The 18,871-nt window shown below is 43.9% G+C and overlaps 1 protein-coding gene across 2 annotated transcripts in view; it reads left to right on the top strand.

Annotated features, from left to right (window-relative positions):
* LOC123760611 (uncharacterized) overlaps positions 1-18,871 on the top strand; it is a 379,154-nt gene that overhangs the window by 1,014 nt on the left and 359,269 nt on the right. The window lies entirely within an intron of this gene.

Raw genomic sequence — 18,871 nt, forward strand, 5'->3', positions numbered from 1 at the left:
TGTTGGGTGGTGGTGGGCGGAAAGGTGATGGGAAGAGGGTGGTGGTGGCGGGGTGGTGATGGGCGGAAAGGTGATGGGAGGAGGGTGGAGGTAGTGGGGTGGTGATGGGTGGAAGGTAGTGGTAGCGAGGTGATGGTATTGGGGTGATGGAGGGTGGAGTGTGATGGTAGCGGATGGTGATGGGTGGAGGGTTGTGGCACTGCTCGATAATGTCACCATGAGTGCTGGGCGGGGATCACCTACTAAAGGAGTTCGCAGTCTAAACACTTGTCACCTGAGAGCATCTTTATCGCTTGGGGAGATGAGCGTTTCAAGTCACCCCCCCCCCCCGGCCATGTTTCTAGGGAGCTCTGGATTCACCCTCTTATCAGGGAGCCATCTCCTGAGTACTCTTACTCTGTGCTGTCGCCTCATGAACTCCCCTCAGACGGGCTTACTTCTGTCGCCTCGTGAACTCCCCTCAGATAGGCTTACTTATCACATTCTCAAATTTTTTTTTTAATTTTGCCCCGAGGGGCGAGTAGTATCACATTCTCCGGTTTTGGACTTGAGTCCCCTCTTTAGAGTCCACACCACTTCCATTTAATTCTTTAGAGTTCTTCAGGGCTCATTGGATTACTGATTGCTCACTTAGCCTTTTGACGGTTTAAGCTTAACTCTGCACTTGAGAACTGTCTGCTAATCATTACTAGAAGTCTTTGTCGCCACTTAGGACTAGATCAGCACATAGTGTTTTGCCACCAATTTGAAGGCTTTTCCTACCTATTTGAATGTGCTTCACATGTGGGAACCGACCTGTGAGATTTATATTTATTTAATTTATATGAATATATATAGAATTTATATTTACGTTAATTTGTATACTTCGATAGCAATTTGTATAATGATAAGTGGACTGTATTTCTGCAATAATCTCATAATCTCACAAATCGATCCTCTACACATTAGGGGGAGTTTATATTAATTAAATTTATATATATGCAGCCAATCAAACTACAGTATTAGACTACATACATTGAAGAGGTTCCTTATCTTATAGTACAGCAAGTTAGTCCACCAGGTATAACTAGGGTGTAGACACCACATTTTCCCTCTTTGAGGTAGCTTCCATCACCCTGGTAACTGATGCACAAAGCATGCTTCCTCGTCTTGACCTGTCAAAAGGGCGCTAGCTGTAAAGCCAGAATTCTATATATGACAGGTATATCAGAGAAAATACTGTACATGGAACAATGAAGACCTGGCTTAATTACCTTTAGTTTGAGGCTACCACGTGCTCTAACTGGATCACCCTATATAATGACATTAATGGCCATAAATGAAAGATACATGGGTTTCGGAAGAACACTTAACTTGATTTGTTGACAGCGTGTTGATAATGGTACACCTTTGGTTTCCATAACACTACGTCCAAGTAAAATTAACAGGAGCCGAATTTGCTCCTGTGAGCCTCTGGTCTCAGTATAAACAATGGCTCCCCTCCTTCCTCACTCTGACGCCTGGCTTACATTGTCCAGATGACAGAAAGTGATAGAAGGGTCACATTTACTCTACTTTAATATTGATAATTAAGTTAATTTATATGAGATGTTTTTATGATGGTAAAATCCAAAGACTAATGTATTTAAGAATAATTCCCACCATAATAGGTGGTGATTTATAATAGTATGTGGTGATGATATCCCGTTTTCTATAGACGGTAATTCCACTACAAGTTACGTTTTCTATGGGTAACTTGTTTATACAATACAGCTATTATTATCTGTCTGTATGATATTATTATGTGGTGTCGGATTTTCCGACATCACAAATATAGCATCCTTTTTTGTTATAAATTTGATACTTGTTTATTATTAAAGTTTTAACAATCATTATGAAACCTGCTTTAGTTGCAACCGCCAGCGATTGTTTAATTATGTATGTTACCGGGACGAGACCAGTCACCACCGGTACAGTAACCAACAGGGGTGATGAACAAGGAACAGACTGCGACTAGGCTAGAAAACCATCCATATGTTTTGGAGATAGAGATCAACACCACAGAAAAAGAAACGGAGAAAGCAATGTGGACGGCCAAATGGCCATTCCTGCGACCATTACTTAGCTGCTGGAGTTTATTACCGTTGAATGATAATATGAAGCCACCATTAACAACAGTGAGGCTGTTACTGGCGGGCGTTGCCAAAGTTGAGTGTGCGGGAAGTGTGTTCAACTCGGAATTACACTAAATGCAATAAACGAGCATATGAAAAAATGGGGAAAATAACTGTAATTTTGAAGTACAGAAGGAAAAAATAAACATGTTGGACGATATATTATATTCACAATGTTCAACCACTTGGACCATTTTTTCCCTTATATAATACTTCTACCATAGACGTAGTAGGCACACATTTACAACGTTAACCAGCCTATATACATTTTTTGTCCTCCATGGACAGGGTGAGAGATCTGTTAAATATATAGATAAGTGATTTATTGAACAATCAACCACAGAAGGTGATTGCAGTGCTTATAAAATGCTAATCTAACCTACATACATAAATACATAGATTTACGTCTGCCCTACATAAACAGTGTTCGACGTGTCTTTTTACATAATGTCATTAATGTGCGTTTACCAAGGTGAAATGCAATTCTGGCCAGCTTCCACATATCCTGTATACACATACATATATGCATACATACATATACATATATATTTATATATACACATATTGGTTGGTCGGTAGAGCGATGTCTTGCTTCATTCAGGTGGGTGTTCAATCCCCGACCGTTCAAGTAGTTGGGCACCATTCCTCCCCCCCCTCCCGTCCCATCCCACAATCCTCATCCTGACGCATTTCCAGTGCTATATAATAGTAATGACTTGGTACTTTCTCCTGATCCCTCCCAAAGCCCCCCCCCCCACCCCCCTTCATCGAGTATGAAGGAAAAAAATATTCGTCCCACATGTGTAATTTTGTCCTTGTGTATTTCAGAATTACACATTGTTATTCTCACATTAATTCAGTTGCGGCTCCCCATATGGGGGCGTCCACGGGGGTGTTGGCCTGGAGTTCCCTCACACTTTACTGAAATCCTTCATTTTGTAAGTTTGTGTAAGTACACAAACTTTTTTTTTTTGTTTTGTTTTTTGTAAGTACCTCCACCTGAAGCCTAATGTTATTAATAGCCTAGAACGCTAATCCACTATTTAGTGTTTTTCAGTAGGTAAGGTCGGGTCTTTAATGACTCGTGTCTTTTTCTAAATTGCATCTGGTTAAGTCTTGAAGACTTCATTGCAGGAGATGCTGTTAAAGTTGGGACTCTTGCTGCAAGGGGTTCAAGGTATGTTTCCTATTATAAACTTTTGTGTTCGCCCGTTTATGTGATGCTCTCCGTGGCTGTTTTGTATAGTTTCAGAAGCTTTGAGGCAAAAGACTGGCAAGAGTCGACGTGATCAATATATACAGTGTCAGGATGAGATGGTGTAAATGAAAACTAGAATATCAGATGAGATTGGGTTGCAAAAAAAAAACTTGTGTAAGAGTACACACACACACACACACACACACACACACACACACACACACACACACACACACACACACACACACAGAAGAGTAAGGGGGGACATGATCACAACCTACAGAATCCTCAGGGGAATCGACCGGGTAAACAAGGATGAACTATTCAACACTGGAGGGACGCGAACAAGGGGACACAGGTGGAAGCTGAGTACCCAAATGAGCTACAGAGACATTAGAAAGAACTTTTTCAGTGTCAGAGTAGTTAGTAAATGGAATGCACTAGGAAGTGATGTGGTGGAGGCTGACTCCATACACAGTTTCAAATGTAGATATGACAGAGCCCAGTAGGCTCAGGAATCTGTACACCAGTTGATTGACGGTTGAGAGGCGGGACCAAAGAGCCAAAGCTCAACCCCCGCAAGCACAATTAGGTGAGTACACATACATACATACATTAAAGGTCCTTAAACTTTTTACCAATAATATTAATTCGTTGGAGGGGGGGGGCGGTTTGCCGAATTTGATACCGTTACTACTAGTTTAGTAGATTTTGTACAGTATGTTTGTAGATTTATCGTTCACTATAAAAAGTGTCTCGCAGCATTTAGTTCTAATGTACAAAATTTAAATATTTTCCCTGTTAAAACTTATTCGATAAACTGGTACTGCAGTTATTGATATTAGGTAGCAAGGATATAGGAACATAATGTTTCATAGGGATTAACCATAATAATAACAAATTGTGTACATATAGATGACCTGAACTGGATCATGGCAATGTCCGGAGAATAGTTAGTCCCTGTCTACTTATCGCTGGCAATGCTTGGGTCAGCCTTCATGTTTGAGGTCAAGCCTGGGCGAGAGGACGGGTACGTTGACCATGTTTCTCGTACAGGTAAAGAAGTGTTATCAATTTCGGGCGCCTGTCACTTTTCAGCAATAAGTTATGTAAAATGACAGTTTGTGACGTAAAGTATATAGGATTATCTCAAGAAAAATCTTGTATTAGCCTAGTCTCTAGAGTAATTTCCACGTCCAGTGTTAAGGAGCGCTGCCCCGACCTTTAAGGGTATATGTTGGAGCATGTATAATGAAGCAGGGTAGCCTTTGTGCCTGCTGTGTTTTAGCCAGCTCACGGTCGCCACTTCGAATCCTTGACATATTGAATGTGTTAAAGTCATCATGTTTTCTTAATTTTTATGGTTTAAAAAGAGTAAGAGATATTGATGCAGTGGTAAGTAAGTCATTATCAAAGAAGGCACCAAGCCGGGAAGGCTGTGTAGCAAATGATGCAGTGGTAATAAAAGTTTATTTAGGTGTACATTGTTGACTTATTGTCTTGAAGGTGGCACGTTGTCAGTGTGGCTGGGAGGAAGCCAGAGAGTTCATTGTGCACCCAATACTCAAACTGTGAGCGGTAGCGCGAAACGCATTACAAAAGGCACAAAAGGGCTTTATCAGACCTCAACGGAGATTATTACATAAACAATTTCATCTATCCTTCACACATTATAGTTAGTGTCAGCTAGTTACAGAGAATGTTTCAAGAGCTATATATTACAGTAAGTCATTATACATTAATGGTAGGTCTTATCGCTAATACATAATTATTTGAGCAATTGAGATATTACAGTCATAGGGGAGCTAGTGTTCTTTATTAGTCTTCACAATACACTACTTGTCTCTTAATCTCATATGTCGTTTATCTACTGGAAGCGAAATATGGATACAGTGCAAGGATTTCAGGTATTTTATCCTTGGTAATAAGATAGGTTGCCATATCATACAGCGTGAGCTTAGATTTATTTATCTCTAAATAGCTCAATTTTACTACAATCCAAGATATAGTGTTCGAGTGTGTCCCCCTGTCTTTGTCCACACACTTTACACTTTACATCTAGATCCCTATACAAGCTGAACTGCCAGAGATACTTGTAGCCAAGTCTTATTCGAGCTGTGACAACGTCTGTTAGTCTACTGACTTTTTTACCTGCCCCATACACATGTTTTACTTCACACATTTCATTGTGATAAGTCAGGGAGTCATTTGCCCAGCCTAACCTGGATAGGCTTCCTTGTCAACTTGGCTGTACCTAGCTGTGAGGCCTGACATATTAGTCATGGTGACGGTAAGGCACAAGAACGGGCTGAAAATTATACACCCAGCTCACACAAGTTCAAGCTCAAGTTTATTGAGACAAGAAAAAAAAATACATCTCAAAGGGATAGAGTAGCTTAGGCTACTTCTACCCCCCCCCCCAGCTCACACGTCTGAAGATAAAGGCAGTGGCGACGGTTTTACCTTGTTGGTTCCGAGGATCAGCCTCCTCACGGCCCGGTCTCTGACCAGGCCTCTTGATTGATGGTCTGGTCAACCAGACCATCAATTGTCTGTTAGTTAGACGCTGCCTGCAGCTTGACGTATAGATCACAACCTAGTTGATCAGGTACTTTTGGAGGTGTTTATCAAGTTCTCGTTTGAACAACGTAAGAGGTCTGCTAGTTATGCCCCTTAAGTGTAGAGGGAGAGTGTTGAAATGTCTTGGGCCCTTGATGTTGATAGTTTTCTCTCAACGTACCAATAGTATTGCACCTGTGCTTTTCAACGGGGCTATTTTACACTTCCTGTCACGCCTATTGTTTTCATGAGAAGTTATTTCTGTGTGCAGATTTGGATTCCCTCAAATATTTTCCAAATGCAAATTATTTATATCTCTCGCCTGCGCTCTGTACAATATAAATTTAAAATTTAAAGCAATCCAAATAATTTAGATTTTTTTTTAACGAGACTTATTGTGAAATAATATTCTACACATAGAGAGATCACTGGTCTTAAAAGGTATCATCGATGATCTGGCATATCTTGTTTGAAATCATAAATGATTGAAGCAGCAGAGGAAATCCTTAAGCTGGTCGCCATGTTTTACATTTACTTAAAAACTAATGTCCGGAGTTGGCGCCGGCGGGATTAGCAGTGTAAAAACCTAGTATAAAGGTCATGTTTTACACGCATTCTGAACGGTGCGTGGAGGTATTCATCTGTTTGTATTCACCTACTAGTCACTGCATGATTGAGCTGTTAGCGCATGGACCCCGCCTTTCTAGACGTCGGTTTTCTAATGTACATATTTTCTGTCATATCTACTATATATTTCTCTCTCCCTCTCAAACACACACACACACACACATTTTAGCCACAAGTATAAGTATATAAAGTATATATGGTCTGGTCAACATACTTCAGCCACGTTATTGTGACTCATCGCCTGCATAAGTATATAAAGTCAGTTCTCACAATTCTGAAGCGAGTTTTGTCTAACCTTATGCGTACAAACCCACCTAATTCATTGAGGTTGATGTTCAAGTCCGGGGATGTGTACACACAGTGTCGCAACAGCTCAACACTGAGAGTACACGAAGTGTGAGAAGTCAACGACTGTTACGGCCCTCTCGGGTCGCAACCGGGTTCTTACTCTGATGTTAGAGGTAGGGTATCCGGCCCCAAGCTAGTAGTGGCTTTCAAGGGATGAGATCCGTAACGCAAGTAAATTAAATGGGAAGGGAAATAAAGTCAAAAACTTAATATTATAATTGTCACCATCACCATAAATACTATATAAAAGATTACACGGGGGGGGGGGGGTATAAACACTAGAATGTACAACAATGTCTTCTTCTGAAGACTCTAGACGTTCGCGGTGCTCACGATGCTAAGCTCCTGGTCCTCTTGTGGCCTCACGACGAATCCTTCGATTCTCTGAGTCTACCCTGACCACAGGCCAGCCAAATCACAGTTCCACTGGGGGCACCGTCGTGGAGGCCGTCAACCACAAGTCCAGAAGATAGCTGGCAGGTTCCAAATCAGCGACGCTGGTTAGGCCACTCCACGATCGATACTAAGGTCGCGAACCCTAGTCAGGAGCCTCATGTGATCCCACAGACCACTCTCCTTGCCACAACACCCCAGTGGTTAAGCGTCTCCACCAGTCAGTCCCGGGTACTACAATCCCTCAACTGCCACGTCACAGGCAGGGTAACACCACAGTGTTCATCCGGGGGGCGACTCACAGCTGCTGCAGCAAACACTTGGGGGACAAGACGGCTGCCTTGGGTAGACTGATCCCACTTCCTTTACAGCAGTCCCAGGTCGACTCTGTAAGCAGACACATCATCAGTAACAGGGACACTCTAGGGCATGTCACTTACCGGCTCAGACCCAAACGCCCACCTATCCAATCCATAGATGGCGTTGCTGTCTGAGCGCCACCTCACCAGGTCAGCAGCGGCTGTGTTATGAACTGATCAGGACGGGAAACTAGCCCTTGTGGCTGGTATTTCCTGTCCTCACTTGATGGCGCCGTCCATTTGGAGGGGGTTTCGGGAGCTGACCCACAGATGGCGTGGTCATCACTGCTCCGTGCTCGGACGTTGGGCTCGGGTCCGTAACAACGACCCGATCAGGATTCGAACCTGCGTTACCAGGGCTCACCGCACTAGCGTACTCAGTCCTAATACCACTATATCAGGACTGATATAGTAATATCGATTGCCTGGTGAGTGATCATCGCCGTGTGTAATGGCTGGCTAGCCCTTAGCGTCTGGCCTAATATCACGAAAGAGTAAAAGTCTCTCTTTTTAGGTGTGTATATATGCAATGTATATATTATTTGGGTACCCACAGAGTACTGAAGATTATATATGGCAGAGTGCTTTTGGAGGCTCATTGAGGCACACGAAAGCGGTCAGGCATGTACTTTACTGTATGTCTTTGTAATTTATATACACGTTTAGTAATTATTTTTACATATATAAAATGATACATATATGACAAAGGCTACAGACATTAAAATTTTCCAAACACAATTTTTTTCATCTTTCATACTAAAATTATTTAATCATCAATTGAGCTAAACTGGTGTGCCATTTGGACAGGAAAGTCTGTTTAACATCGTAAATACAGTTTGAGGTAATTACGGTTTTAACAGTTGCTCGTAAACACTTTCGCTTTCACGCAGCTCTGTGCAAGAGGGAAGTACTTCTTGGCTGCAGGAACTTGTCTATCTTGTATCTGTGTAGCAGCGAGGGACGGGCTCAGCTGGGTCACGGCGGCTTGCTGGCTCCCCAGGCTCCTGCTGACTCGGTAATCTGATTACCGCCTCGACGGCTGCAGCTGCAGGTTCAGCTCGACTCCCGCCGCCGTTAAATGCAACCCGTGTAAACGTTCAACTCGATAACGTGTGCCAAGTTATAACTCGGTAGAGTTGTTCAACTCGATAAAGTGTGATTGTTCATCTCTATCCGAGTGAACGTATAGACAGCATCTCGCACGATATGTTAACACAGACGAAACAGCTAAACTATAATAGCATTGAAGGGGATATCTTCAGTTGCATTTCGACATTGGCATATGTCTAAGGAAACAGTAGAGTTGTTTTGTTGTTTCGGATTTAGCTACTCAGAACAAAAGTTCCTAGTAGCACGGGCTATGGTGAGCCCGTAGTGGACTTACCTGGCACAGGAGCGGGGCTGAGAGTTGGAATCGCCAACAGTAGATTGATGATTGATTGACGAAGATTAAGCCACCCAAATGGTGGCACGGGCACGAATAGCCCGTAAGTGGTGGCCCTTTGAGCCATTACCAGAATCAATAGATGATACTGGAGATCTGTGGAGGTGCGGCTGCACCTTGCGTGACGGGAGATGTCTCCCGTTACCAATAGTAGAGTATCCAAGTATATTTATATAACAACATGTAGGTGTGGTGGGCGGTGCACCGTCCCCCTGTCGCCACCAGAGCGGTCGGCCGTGGAAGCGGGTCATTGAATCGGAGTTACTCTGGCGGCGCGGAAGGGACAAGCGTACGCTATCGGTTTTTGGTCGCTATCGACTTTATGCCTTTAATTCCGATATCGCTGAAGCTATTTAACCTATCTCGGCGAGACATGTCAGGCGCTCATGGGCCAGTAAGTTAAGCTTTAGTAGAGTCGCTTAACCTAGTGATGGCCAGAATGGAGTGATACCAAGAGCGTGTCGGGAAATCGATATCATGCTGCTGCTGTAACCACGTGACTTGCCAGTTCGTAATGTCAACATTATTTACCAACACATTCTACTAACAAAAATCATGTATGTGAAACAAGCGTAGTTTTCTCAGTCCACTGTAGAATTTTTTTAAGCAGTATCCAAAATATGCTTACTGTAGATGCAGCCTGCACTTGACTGTAAAGCTACCGCCCAGTTGGATGGGTGTGGAGCACTTGACTGTAAAGCTACCGCCCAGTTGGATGGGTGTGGAGCACTTGACTGTAAAGCTACCGCCCAGTTGGGTGGGTGTGGAGCACTTGACTGTAAAGCTACCGCCCAGTTGGATGGGTGTGGAGCACTTGACTGTAAAGCTACCGCCCAGTTGGATGGGTGTGGAGCACTTGACTGTAAAGCTACCGCCCAGTTGGATGGGTGTGGAGCACTTGACTGTAAAGCTACCGCCCAGTTGGATGGGTGTGGAGCACTTGACTGTAAAGCTACCGCCCAGTTGGATGGGTGTGGAGCACTTGACTGTAAAGCTACCGCCCAGTTGGATGGGTGTGGAGCACTTGACTGTAAAGCTACCGCCCAGTTGGATGGGTGTGGAGCACTTGACTGTAAAGCTACCGCCCAGTTGGATGGGTGTGGAGCACTTGACTGTAAAGCTACCGCCCAGTTGGATGGGTGTGGAGCACTTGACTGTAAAGCTACCGCCCAGTTGGGTGGGTGTGGAGCACTTGACTGTAAAGCTGCCGCCCAGTTGGGTGGGTGTGGAGCACTTGACTGTAAAGCTGCCGCCCAGTTGGGTGGGTGTGGAGCACTTGACTGTAAAGCTGCCGCCCAGTTGGGTGGGTGTCGAGCATATGACTGTAAAGCTGCCGCCCAGTTGGGTGGGTGTGGAGCATTTGACTGTAAAGCTGCCGCCCAGTTGGTGGGTGTGGAGCACATGACTGTAAAGCTGCCGCCCAGTTGGATGGGTGTGGAGCAGCACTTGTAACTGCACTAATATTAACAATTGTGTAACTTCGCTTCGCTCACAGGTTTTGCCAGGATGCAATCAGTTCTCAAAGGACTGGGCCAGAGTGCGACTCCCAGGAAGTATACGGTACTCTGGGGTTGAGACGACAGTTGTGGGTTGAGAGCACTTGTGGGGCAGAGTGGAGTGGTGATGGCCTTACTGGGGGTGTCTTGGGGAATTGGTGTGTGGTGGTGGCGGCTGTGTGGTGGTGCTTGGCGGCGTCGGCACCCGTTTTTACACGTCACTTCATTTAAAGCCTGACCATTGAAACAGCTATTTATGCTAGGAACTTTTGTTTTTATTATGATATGGTACGAAAAAGCCACTGGGTACTACTCTTTGAAGCCTGTCAAAAAGATATCCAGAGACTTTGCAGTAGTCATACATAGACTCAGACTTGGTTACAAGTGCTGCTGGGAGGTAATGAACCCAATTGTTAAAGAGTGTCATATCTTTGGAACAAAGCAGAGGCGCCACTATTGCACTACTTATTGGAATGTGAAGCTACTGAAGCCCTGCGCATCAAACTAAACATTAATCCAACGACAGCAGCTGCATTAGATGCACATTCCACAGCAACTACAATGATTAGAAAAGCCGTTAAAGAATGGGATTCACTAATGAACATTCTGCCGCTACATCCACCACCAAGATAATGTTATTAAAACAAGACTAAAACAGAAGCGAAAAAGAAACAAGGAAAAAGGGGGAAACCCCACCTCCATTTAATACTTTGACCCAAATATCAGAGTAACAAAGTTATCATGAATAACCGAACGGGCTCACCATAGCCTGTGCTACATGGACATTTCGTTCTGAGTAGCTAAATCTAAAACAACAACAACAACAACTTGTTTTATTAGGGATATACTTTACGGTTAAGGTGTAATCATATCAAGAACATGGTGCAGAGGGAACCAACTCCGTGTCGAAGCCTTCAGCTGCTAGTATGACCTCACGAAGAAGTTAATAGAACATGTTCCAGATGCGAGGCAACCACGGAGTGAATGTCCGGTGCTGGAGTGATAACCATTCTCTCCCTCTCTCCCTTTTCCCCCCCCTCTCCCACCCTCCCTCCATCCCCCGTCCCTCTCAGCTCTGTGAGGGTTATTAAAGCGTTTCCCTCCTCCACCTGTCATTGAGGAGCGTGAAAGTGATCCCGAGCGTCGACCAGGAAGCAGCACGCTTACTACTGCTGCTCGAGGCCGATGGACGTTTTCAGCTTCTTCGGGATTGAAGGATACCTGCTTGATGGGGTTCTGGGAGTTGTTCTAATCTCCAAGCCCGGCCTGACTTGTGAGAGCTTGGTCCAACAGGCTGTTGCATGGAGAGGCCCGCAGGCCCACATATGCACCACAGTCCGGTTGCTCCGGCACTTCTTGAAGAAAACTATATAGGTTTCTCTTGATGTCCATGGTTGTTCGGGCAATATTTCTTATACTCACTGGGAGGATGTTGAACAACCACGGACCCCTAATGTTTATACAGTGTTCTCTGATTGTGCCTATGGCACCCTGCTCTTCACTGGTTCTATCCTGCATTTTCTTCCATATCGTTCACTCCAGTATGTTGTTATTTTACTGTGTAGACTTGGGACCTGGTCCTCCAGTATGTTCCACGTGTATATTATTTGGTATCTCTCTCGTCTCCTTTCTAGTGAGTACATTTGGAGAGCTTTGAGACGATCCCAATAATTTAGGTGCTTTATCGCGTCTATGTATGCCATATATGTTCTCTGTATTCCCTCTATTTCAGCAATCTCTCCTGCTCTGAAGGGGGGAAATGAGTACTGAGCAGTACTCAAGACGGGACAGCACAAGTGATTTGAATAGGACAACCATTGTGATGGGATGCCTGGATTTGAAAGTTTTCGTAATCCATCCTATCATTTTTCTGGCTGGCAATACTTGCTTGGTTATGCTCCTTAAATGTTAGATCGTCAGACATCATTATTCCCAAATCCTTTACATGCTACTTTCCTACTATGGGCAGATTTGATTGTGTTTTGTACCCTGTATTATGTTTAAGGTTCTAATTTTTACCGTTCCTTAACGGTGTTTAGATCTGTGCAGACCATAGCTTCTCCCCTCGCCCCTTTCTCCCTTCTCATAACTTAACTATACGCCAACCGGTCTGTGAGATTATTGCCGCATAATTAGGTTGACATCTTTGCTATTTAAAAAAAAATCAGGTTAGGTTACTAAAATTTAATTAGTTTTAACCTAATTACAGTTAGGCCTTCTCGGCCTAACCTAGCCTACTGTAAAGTTAAAAGCTTGCCTATCCTAACCTAGAATTAACTTCCTTTACTTAATTTAACCAACCTTAACTTTACCCAAACCAATATTACCTTATTTTACCCAACATAATCTTAGTTTACTTAAAATTACCCAACATAACCTAACCCAACCCAACGTCAACCAACCTAACGTTACCTTACCTAATCTAACCTTACCTTACGTAACCTAACTTTACTTCACCACACCATACCTTGTCGCCTTACTAGTGGTGAACGAATCGTTTGATGCTAAGATCGCCGTCAGGTTCTTGTAATACAATCAGGAATAATTGAAATTCCTTTTCCCACCGAGATAGGAACAGTTTGTTTGACAATCATTCCCAATAAGGTTTATTCCCTGTTAAATAAGAATTTTATAAAAAAAAAAATTGTTGCAATATTTTGAGGTTAACTGCATCGTTGTCCATGGTGGCTACATAATTGCTGTTTGTAATGGTCGTCCGTGTGAACGTGTGAACGTTTCCCCATCTTCTCAGCCTTGTGCTGAGAAGATGGGGAAAAAAACTTTCAAAACACAGAATGTAACTTTTAATCAGGTTTCCAAAATATTTTTATGGAAAAATTTGGTAAGAATTTTGTGTTATTTATATATACAAGATTTCTTACATTCTTGTTTAGTAGTCTTATTTAGTAGTCCCATAGACGGGTGGCATTTGTAGCCTAGGCTATTAGTCCCATAGACGGCTGGCATTTGTAACCTAGGCTATTAGTCCCATAGACGGCTGGCATTTGTAACCTAGGCTATTAGTCCCATAGACGGCTGGCATTTGTAACCTAGGCTATTAGTCCCATAGACGGCTGGCATTTGTAACCTAGGCTATTAGTCCCATAGACGGCTGGCATTTGTAACCTAGGCTATTAGTCCAGTAGACGGCTGGAATTATTAGCTTAGGCTACTAGTCCATTAGACGGCTGGAATTATTTGAGAATAGTTAGTTATAGTTGACTTGCCTAATTTAATTTAAGATTATCTCTTAAACTAGGTAACTTGAATTGGGTTAAACTGCAGTTAATAGTCTAGGAAGACAGCGACGAGGTACTGTCAATAAAATTAAGATAGTTTAGTTTAGCCTACTAGTGAATTCTAGTAGGTTCTAGTAGTGTCAACGGTACAACATGCCGTTGTCTAACCACTATCCATATATCTATAGCAAACAAACCACCACCCCAAGCACTCTTAATGAAGCACAGTGAACAACCCACCCAAAGGAAACTATCTTAAAACGTAAGATAATTGTAGCATTTCCTCTAGACTCCTAACTTGAAATATGTTAACTCGTGCTGAAGAAAAACGAGTGGCTTTGACCAGAGCAAAAATGAAGACGAGACAGGTTAACCAAGGTAACTTAGAGGGTTGAGAATAATAACTTGAAGACGACAGCAGTGAGGGTCACCCGTGCAGGTAGAACCAAGGTGCATTAAAAATAGCTGTCAATCTGGGTCAGCACGAGGTCGTTGGTGAGGATGTTAACACGGGAGGTTAACACGGGAGGAAGGTGCTGGGGGCGTGGGAGGCTAACATGGCCATGGGGGCAGTGGTGAAGGGTGAGAAGGGTTAACAATGCCAGTTGAAGTGTCGGCAGGCAGTCCATCCTCCAAAATTGGGGAGGTAAATGTAACAGCACAAGTAAGTGTAATTATGTACTATTCCCAGCAGTCAGGAATTGTACTTATTTTTACTTAATATTAAACAGTACTGTCACATACATTGTGAATATTTGAGTTTACTTGAAAAGCTGAATAGAAAACCACGATCTAACCTAACCTTCTTAGTGTTTCAAGATAAGCATTTTATTGCTTCTTAATTACAATTAGTACTTAACCTATAGCTATATTGACATTACACTTTTATAAAACTAGTAAAACAAAACTAAAATATTTCAATAAATTGTAAAGTAACTCAGGATATTTTCATTTTTTTTTTATAAAATCTCTATTGTTTAATAAAACTGAAAAATAAATTAATGATATTCAAAACTTGTTTATAGCAAATCGAACTTGAAAACTTCATCCTAAAATTCTGAGTGTCTTAATAGAAAACGAGGAGTGTAAATGTAACAGTCCCATAAGTGCAATTTTGTACCATGCACGAAAGTCAGGAAATGTACTTATTACACTTAGTATTAAACCGTACTGTCAATTCGGAGGATGGGTTGTGGCAGGTGTGGTACATTACCTGGGCATGGTGAGGATGGGCGTAAATGTTTACATTGCCCAGGGTAAAGGTTGAGAGAAACGTTCTGAGGTTAACATTAACCTACCAGGGTAAAGGTTGAGAGAAACGTTCTGAGGTTAACATTAACCTACCAGGGTAAAGGTTGAGAGAAACGTTCTGAGGTTAACATTAACCTACCAGGGTAAAGGTTGAGAGAAACGTTCTGAGGTTAACATTAACCTACCAGGGTAAAGGTTGAGAGAAACGTTCTGAGGTTAACATTGTCAGTGTGGTCCTGGAAGACCAAGGCTCTGGCCACTGTGTACAAATCTTCCTCCCATGTTCATTTCCCCGCTTTTGTTCCGTAAGCGGCAGCAAGAAAATTAACTTTTTGAAGGAAGAGATGTTAATAATGTTTGTTTTGACAAGAAGTGACATTATCATAATGGTGGTGTTGAGCGGAGGAGCGGTTGCCACGGTGTCTTTTTTTAATCTTTATTTAATAAAATACAATGTAAATCATATGTACAGAAATTTACAAGGCAATACTACATTACATGTATAATAGTATAGTGTCTTTCTCACCATGTGGGTGTTGCTTCCAGCCAGTTGTCATGTTTTTATTTATTTTTATTGATATATATATATATATATATATATATACAAGAGTTCTTACATTCTTGTACAGCCACTAGCACGATAACGTTTCCGTCAAATCCTTAATGCTAATTCTCTCTCTCTCTCTCTCTCTCTCTCTCTCTCTCTCTCTCTCTCTCTCTCTCTCTCTCTCTCTCTCTCTCTCTCTCTCTCTCTCTCTCTCTCTCTCTCTCTCTCTCTCTCGCGCGCGCGCACGCACGCGCGCGCACGTACGCACACGCGCGCACGTACGCACACGCGCGCACACGCACGCACGTACGCGCACGCACGCACGCACACACGCACACGCACACACACACGCGCACACACACACGCACACACACGCCCACTCACCCACCCACCCACACCTGTTCTGTACACCTGTTGATTGACGGTTGAGAGGCGGGACCAAAGAGCCAGAGCTCAACCCCCACAAACACAACTCGGTGAGTACACACACACACACACACACACACACACACACACACACACACACACACACACACACACACACACACACACACACACACACACACACACATCACGCACAAGGGGACACAGGTGGAAACTGAGTGCCCAAATGAGCCACAGAGATATTAGAAAGAACTTTTTTAGTGTCAGAGTGGTTGACAAATGGAATGCATTAGGGGGTGATGTGGTGGAGGCTCACTCCATACACAGTTTCAAGTGTAGATATGACAGAGCCCGATAGGCTCAGGAATCTGTACACCTGTTGATTGACGGTTGAGAGGCGGGACCAAAGAGCCAGAGCTCAACCCCCGCAAACACAACTAGGTGAGTACAACTAGGTGAGTACACACATTCCCAGGAAGCAGCTCGTAGCAGCTGTCTAACTCCCAGGTACCTATTTACTGCTAGGGGAACAGGATCATCAGCGTGAAAGAAACTGCCCATTTGTTTCCGCCTCCGCCGGGGATCGAACCTGGACCCTTAGGACTACGATCCCCGAGCGCTGTCCACTTCGCCATCAGGCCCTATTCAACGCCACTTACAGCGGGGAAATGCGACTAATGCGATTCATGCCTATTATGCCCCTACACATGTGTTGGCTAAGACAGAGTTGTAGCTCATGGGCCCAGTTTGTCATCTAGTAGTGTTTTGGTGCCGTCCGGACCCTTTTTTCACCTCTTTTATAGCCTATTTCTACAAATATTTGAGTCATCCACCACTAGGCTATTCCTAGAGCCCATTTCTCTTGCTCAGTACCAGACCCGTTTTCTAAATTTGCCACAACGTATATAATAACGGGTACTAAAACGCACAAACCCAAGCTACCCAAATAACCTAACGAACCTACGCATAGAAAACAGATATTTGTCAGCTGCTGCTTTTCATTGTACCCCCTTATTTTGTACGTTGGGGACTATATAACGTACAAAATGAGACGTATTAGTTGAGAGTACGGGGGGTTGATCATACTTCTCTGAAGGGTACTGAATTATGTCCCTCTTAGTCATCTGTCCACCCGTGTCCAGCCGGTGTTTTCCTCCAGTGTGTCCAGCCGTTGTGTTTCCAGGCACACTGACGAGCATGTACTTGTCGACTCAGTGTGTGTGTGTGTGTGTGTGTGTGTGTGTGTGTGTGTGTGTGTGTGTGTGTGTGTGTGTGTGTGTGTGTGTGTGTGTGTGTGTGTGTGTGTGTACACTCCTGATGGCCGCCATGACCAGAGTGCAGAGAGTGAGCGCGCTGTGCTTCGGGGGATTCAGCCTCCCAGAATATTTTTATCGTAAATAGTTTTAAAACTTGCAGTGAGTTTAAGGCTCACAACGTCCTGGAGTTGATTCAGTCTTCTCCACAACTCTTGGAAAGTTCTTCCCGCTTAACATCTTTGTATCTTTTTATCGTTTTCAACTATGACCTTAAGTTATACTTGTTTATTGGTTTAACAATTCTAACAAGTGTTTAGGTTTTCTTACGATGCTCGCGAACGTTGTGTATTCACCTAATTGTATTCACCTATTTGTTCTTGCGGGGGTTGAGCTCTGTTCTTTCGGCCCGCCTCTCAACTGTCAGTGAATCAACTGTTACTAACTACTAACTAATTCCTCCACCCCCAGGAAGCAGCTCCGTAACAGCTGTCCAATTCCCAGGTACCTGTTTACTGCTAGGTAACAGGGGCATCAGGGGTGAAAGAAACTTTGCCCATTTGTTTCTGCCTGGTCTGGGAATCGAACCCGGGCCACAGGATTACGAGTCCTGCGCGCTGTCCTCGCAGCTACCATGCCCCTAAAGTGACCCACTGTGACCTCTGTGCGTGTGTGTGTGTGTGTGTGTGTGTGCGTGTGTGTGTGTGTGCGCGCGTGTGCAAATAGAGGGGCCTCTTAGCCTGGTGGTTAACGGACAGGACTCGTAATTCTGTGGCGCGGGTTCGATTCCCGCACTTGGCAGAAACAAATGGGCAAAGTTTCTTTCACCCCGAATGCCCCCTGTTACCTAGCAGTATATAGGTACCTGGGAGTTAGTCAGCTGTCACGGGCTGCTTCCTGGGGGTGGAGGAATTAGTTAGTAACAGTTGATTCACTGACAGTTGAGAGGCGGGTCGAAAGAGCAAAGCTCAACCCCCGCAAACACAACTAGGTGAATACACACACACACACACACACACACACACACACACACACACACACACACACACACACACACACACACACACACACACACACACACACACACACATATACACACATATACACATTTGTGAGAACGAGAACTGACGCGCATGTAAGTGTCGATTTAAGTTATTTCGTGGAGGACTGAAGCGGAGGTTCCTTGAACCCAACTCCTGACTGTTGCGTGGCTGAGGAAGGCGAACTGCTGCTTCTCTCCATTGGTTGACACTTGGCGCCTGCAGGTGATATTGCTGAGGTAATCTGAGTACTTATCGAAGCAGCCGTAGTGCTTAGAGGTGATAGGTCATCAATACTTATAATTTTAAGAAGCAGCATCATTACTCTTAACTGGGAGAGACAGGAGGCGCACTTGTAATTCGTAACAAGCTTTGGAAGCTGTTAGAGCCTGAGTGTGACCTTTTAACTGTTGTTGTGACACCGGGTTACTTAGTATGGGAAGTTGTAATGTGGTCTCTTGTTGGGAGGACCTTGGTATTCTTGACCCGCCTCGACACCCTGGCCCGCCTTTTTTGGGTGGAAAATGTCAGAGAGAGAGAGAGAGAGGGGAATGTGCATGGGAAGGAGGTTTACCTGCTG

The sequence above is a fragment of the Procambarus clarkii genome, chromosome 21 (genome assembly GCF_040958095.1).
Source record: "Procambarus clarkii isolate CNS0578487 chromosome 21, FALCON_Pclarkii_2.0, whole genome shotgun sequence".
NCBI classification, from domain to species: Eukaryota; Metazoa; Arthropoda; class Malacostraca; order Decapoda; family Cambaridae; genus Procambarus; species Procambarus clarkii.